The following is a 6,285-nucleotide window of genomic DNA, read 5'->3' as shown; positions in this document are numbered from 1 at the left end:
AAAAAAAGTCTCAGCTTTTCTTGGCTTCAGGCAGCGAGTCCTGTGATACAATATTTAGGGCAGGGGTGCCCAAACTTTTTCCACTGAGGGCCACATTGACATTTTGTAAAGCAACACATGAAATTATATATACTTCAAGAAAAAACTGCATCTCAGGATATTGGTGAAAAAGCTTATTATTAGAATCAACTTTGCTCTTTTTTTTCCCCATTTTGCTGTTTTTTTTTTTTTTTTAGATTTCCAAATACAGTCAAACTTGTCTATAGCGGCCACTAGAGGGAGTCTGCAAAAGTGGCCGCTATAGACAGGTGGCCTCTATAGACAGGTTGGTGTCCAGTTTGAATGTTGACCAGTAGAGGAAAAAAAAAGAAAAAAAAGGGGGAATTTTTTTTTAAATAATAATGTTGACCAGTGGAGGGCACTGCAGACTGTGGATAAAAGTTGTACAACACTACTAGGCTTGTTATTATCATGGTTCATGGTTTTAATCCTGAACATGCATGAGTCAAACAGTAGCACATCACATAGTACAATTCACAATTTTGCATGTCCAAAAAGGAGTAGGAAGAAGCAAAGCTTATTTAATCCTACCCCTCATCAGTTTCACATCAGTTGCAATACATTTATTCACCTCTTGTTCTTCCAAGTGTACTTTGTAGGTCTACATGACAATGTAGTGCAATCATAGCCAAGGTTTTTACTTACTAAAAGGAAGCTAGAGGCTTAATAATAACTGATAGAATATATCCACCACCCACAGAACAAAGCTGTGCTAGTAATGTCTTACGCTTGTTTTTAATATTTTACTTTTTATACGGCAGAGTGTCATTACAGCTTTAGTTCATCAGGAAGTGACGGGAAGTGACGGCGGGCGTCCCGAGCAGGAGAGCTAGGCTCAGTGCTAGCTGTGAGTTTGGAGAGAGTTGGGAAGTGTGTTTATGTTGGCGTGGATGTAAAGTCCTGCAGTGTTCTCCGCTGTTAATAAAGCCATTAAAGTGCATCGGCGACGTGAGTCTCTCCTTCCCCACAACAAGCGGCATTACAGTATTGACCAGTGCACACCAGGAAATAAACGGTGTGATTTCTTACAGGCATTGGCTGGACAGCTATGTAGTGGGGCTTGTTTAACCTTTGCCTTGTGGGCAAGCAGGAAGGAGAGACCACTGATCTAAAAAAAAGACTGGATCGAGCAACCTATTGTTTTCACGCGCCAAAATTTGAAGCCAGATTTTTTCAATCGCCGCCATCTTGGTGAGACCACCTTAAGCGCCACAGCTTTATGATTGTGCTGGTATACGAACGCAGAATTAGTGAACATTACATTAATTCTGATACCACACATGATTCACACAAAGGTAGAAGACATGTGACAAAATTTCTGCTTTCTTCCTGCCTTAACCTTATCCTGAGATAAAAAAAAAAATAATGGTTTACCGTAGGAAAATAATTAGACAAAGATAGACTTTAAATTCCGTACGTAAACAATGTTTGCAGGCTGCCACACAGCCAATTTTTCGTCCGTCTCGAAGCTAAAATACATCTTACTAGCTTGATAAATGACACAAAAGCGTATAAATCTGAGTAGTTATAACCTTTAGCAGTTGATTTTGGTGGCTATATGATCAATCGAAGTTTTACCAGTGCGTTGCCATACTGTTGTCTCACAGCAAAGTGGTCTCACCAAGATGGCCGCCGCAAATTTCCATTGGCTTCAAAAATAAAACAAGAGAAGCTCGATCCAGTCTTTTTTTTAGATCCGTGGGAGAGACGATGCTGAGAGATGTGTGTGTGTTCTGAGCTGCTGTCTGGTGGCCGCGTTCAAGAAATAAAGTTGGCAGAAGCAACAGGAGAAGTTTCCTTCTTTGCTTCGGAGCTGAATAACACTGACAAGTTAACAGACTAGTAGCGAACGGAAAAGAAGACGTTTTTTTTGTGTCGAATACAGAAGATGAGGACTTTGATGGATTTGTGGATGAGGATTGATGAAAAATAACGTGAGTACATTCTAAAATACTTCAATTAAGTACAACCGAACTCAGTTTTGCTCCCGCTGCCGCATGCATGCTAGCGTATGTTTTTTTTTATTGTAGCGTCGCTGGGAGCACGTCCTGTTCCCAGCCTAATTTGCGGTAATGTTTTGGTGCAAATGCTCTTAAAGTTACATGTTTGACCAGGAAATAGCAAGCTCAAAAGAAGACGGCTTTTTTATGTGGAACAACTGACAGTTTGTGTGGATCTTGTGAATGATTGTGACTGAGCTAGGACTCAGTAATTAAAGTCTACACACGACGGCTTCATTGATTGAAAAACGAAACTTTTTCGTGCATGAAGCTTCTACTTAAGTTGGTAATTTGGCCGCTATATGCGGTCAGATATTGACCAAGGGAGACAAAATGGGTGGCTGCTGGCTGCGTTGGACAGGTGACTGCTATACACAGGGTCTATAACATGTAAATTTGCTGGGGGGGGGGGGGGGGGGATTTTTCAGTGGCTGCTATAGGCAGGTGGCCGTTCTATAAAGGTGGCCGCTAAGACAGGTTTGATTGTACTTCCTTTCAACTTCCTTCTTAAATAATCTTTAAAAAAAAAATATTTTCCTAATATTATAACTTTATTCACATAATATTTTGACTTGAATCCCATATTATAACTATTTCCCCAACCTCATTTTCCAAAAATTACGGCTTTATTTTGTTTTGTTTCTTTCTCAAAATATTATGTATGTAACACCTTTTTTCTCTTAATATTTTGACTTTATTCTCGTAAAATTACAGCTGTTGTTTACTTTTCCGCTGGGTTTTTTCCCCAAATATTTCAACTTTCTTCTTGTAAATTTTCTTCTCATAATTATGACTTTATTCCCATCATATTTACATGTTATTCTCATAACATTATTACTTTTTTCCGCAACTTATTTTTCCAAGAATTACAACTTTATGTTGTTTTGTTTGATTCTCAATATTACGACTTTAGATAAATGCTTTTTTTTTTAATGTTTCACCTTTATGCTACTAAAATGACATTATTTTTCCTCATAATATTACATTATTCTTGGAAAATTCTTTTCTGATTAGAACTTTTTCTCTTAATATTTTGACTGCATTTTCATTAAAAATGTCCATTGCTGCTTGGGATTTTTTTCAACTAGTTCAACTTTGTACTCGTACATTTTCTTCTCATGATTATGAATTTATTCTCATAAAATTATAACTTATTGCAACCTATTAACCTTTTTTTAATATTTCAACTCTACGCCCCTAAAATGACATTATTTTTCCTAATATTACGATATTGTTATTTTTGTAAAATTGCACCTTTTTTATGATTAGAAAATGACTATTTCTCAATAGTTTGTACTTTAGTGTATTCTCGTGAAATTACCGCTTTTTTTTCCATTGCTGCTGTTATTTTTCCAACGAGTTCCAACTTTCTACTTGTAAATTTTCTTCTCTTCGTTATGACTTTATTCTCATATTATTCCTTTTTCCACAACCTTTTTTTTAAAATTACAACTTTATTTTGTTTTGTTTGTTTCTCATACTATTACAACTAATTAAAAAATGCCGTATTTTTCATTAATATTTCAACTCCATGCGACTATTTTTTCTCATGAAACTGCGCCATTTTTCTGTTGATATTTTTACTTTATTCTTGTAAAAATTACTGCTGATTTTTTTTTAAATTTTTGCTGCTGTTTTTTTTTTTTTTTAGTTTTTTTAGTTTTCTTGTTAAATTATATTTTTAGAATGTGCCACTTGCCGCTAATGGCCCCCTGATTTAGGGTAACATGAGTGCAGGAAGGAACAGCGTGTCATTAAAGAGTAAAAGACAGTGTGCCCTTTATGTCCTTCTTGTCAACAGAAATGTAATCCCTCCTATTAGATCGGAGCCTGACTCGTATATGACTTACAGTAGATGTCTTTGGCATTGGTATTCTTATGCTAACAAGACCTTGTGGGCTCCTCAAAGTCAAAGGCACAGAGAACACAAGCTTGACAAATGTGTCTGCCTGCAAAAAAAAATAACATGTCTTAATGTCCGAGAGTAGATAAGACGTTAAAGGTTCTTTTGTTGTCATTCTGGGACAGCACTGAGCTACTACTGCTGGAGGGAATTAGCCTTTAACTTGGCTTAATTCACAATGAACAGCAAAGGAAGCAAACATTCGAGCAGACTATATGATTGGTACAACAAAACAGGCAAAAAAGGTTGAAGCATTCTTCCAGCGACCAGCAGGGGGGGGCCACTGAACATGTTCTTGTCACTTGGCAACCCGGAGACCGGCTAAACCACTCCAGGATCTTAATGTGCTAATTCTTGAACCACCCCATTAAAAGCTAAATTTTGCCTCATTTTGCGTACATTTTCCGGTGAGCGTACAATATGGCGCGCTTCTTCGTGGTGTGAGTCCAACTTTGCTCTAATGTATTTTTATCACAAACCGTCATTGTTAGCATCCTGTTAGCTTAATATATGGAAACAGGAAGCAGAAGTCAGCCTGTCTATGATGACATCTTGGGCCGCCCCGCCCCAAATTGGGGCCCTAAATATTTGGAGCCCCACCCTCACGCCTTTATTAATAATAACAAATGTACTGTAAGTATCAATACAGTAGTTTGACCGTATGAGTCAAATAAAAGCAAAATTATATATATATATATATTTATATATATTTATATATATAATTATATAATTTTTATATATAGAATTATATAATTTTTATATATAGAATTTTTATATTTTTATATATGTATATATATATATATATATATATATATATATATATATGTATATACAAGGGCCGCACGGTGGTCTAGTGGTTAGCATGTTGGCCAAAACAGGAACAGCCTGGAGATCGGGAAGACCTGGGTGTAGTTTGCATGTTCTCCCCGTGCGTGCGTGGGTTTTCTCCGAGCACTCCGGCTTCCTCCCACATTCCCAAAAACATGCAGCATTGGCGACTCTAAATTGTCCATAGGTATGAATGTGAGTGTGAATGATTGTTTGTCTATATGTGCCCTGCGATTGGCTGGCGACCAGTCCAGGGTGTACCCCGCCTAAAGTCTTGCCCCGCGACCCTAATGAGGATGAAGCGGTATAGAAAATGAATGGATGGATATATATATATACACACCAGTATATATTAGAGAAAAAAATCCAACCTGAAATAAATAAATATTAAATAAACAACTTCAACCTGAAATAAAAACATTACATTCAAAAATTCAACCTGAAATAAATAAATATTAAAGAAACAACTTCAACCTGAAATAAATAAGTATTACATTAAAAAATTCAACCTAAAATAAATAAATACATATTAAATAAACAACTTCAACCTGAAATAAATAAATATTAAATAAAAAATTTCAACCTGAAATAAATAAATATTAAACAAACAGCTTCAACCTGAAATAAATAAATATTAAATACATATAAAATTAAAAATATTCAACCTGAAATAAATAAATAAAAATTAAATTAAAAAATTCTACCTGAAATAAATAAATAAATATTAAACAAACAGCTTCAACCTGAAATAAATAAATATTAAATTAAAAATATTCACCCTGAAATAAATAAAGAAATAAATATTAAATAAACATCTTCTACCTGAAATAAATATTAAATTTTTAAAAAATCAACCTGAAATAAATAAATACATATTAAATAAACAACTTCAACCTGAAATAAATAAATATTAAAAAAAAAAATCAACCTGAAATAAATCAATAAATATTACATTAAAAACTTCCAGCTCAAATAAATCAACAAATCAGAGTCACAAATAGCCATCAATTACTCATCAAAAGAAAGCAACTTCCACCACCTCAATCCTGCCACACAAAACGGAAAGCAGGTCTGAAAGAAGAACCAAACAAGCACATGTGCCTTTTACAGATGCAAACGTCTGCATTTTCTGGATGGAAAGTCATCGATGAGGTCATCGTAAGACAACTGCTGTGCCATTTCTGAGTTGATGCTTATGATAGCCAAGCCAATTAAGCGTTCTTTTGCCACTGACGAGCGGCATGATTGTTGTTGTTGTGCTATTATTATGCACAGACTACAGTCCTAAGAAAACATCATTTCGGATCGAACAGACTGATATTTCAAACTTTACGTTCAAGTTTAGTTCCCTCTGTCGACAAATGCATCAGTTACACTCATTTCAATCAGTATTTCAGCGTAATGTCTCCTCAAAAGATGGCTGTTGTGAGTTAAATTCACCAACAGGTGGGGACATTTATCTTCCTTCATAACAACATAAATTGATATAAAACT

The sequence above is a fragment of the Dunckerocampus dactyliophorus genome, chromosome 1 (assembly GCF_027744805.1).
Source record: "Dunckerocampus dactyliophorus isolate RoL2022-P2 chromosome 1, RoL_Ddac_1.1, whole genome shotgun sequence".
NCBI lineage: Eukaryota > Metazoa > Chordata > Actinopteri > Syngnathiformes > Syngnathidae > Dunckerocampus > Dunckerocampus dactyliophorus.
This window is presented reverse-complemented; position numbering follows the sequence as displayed.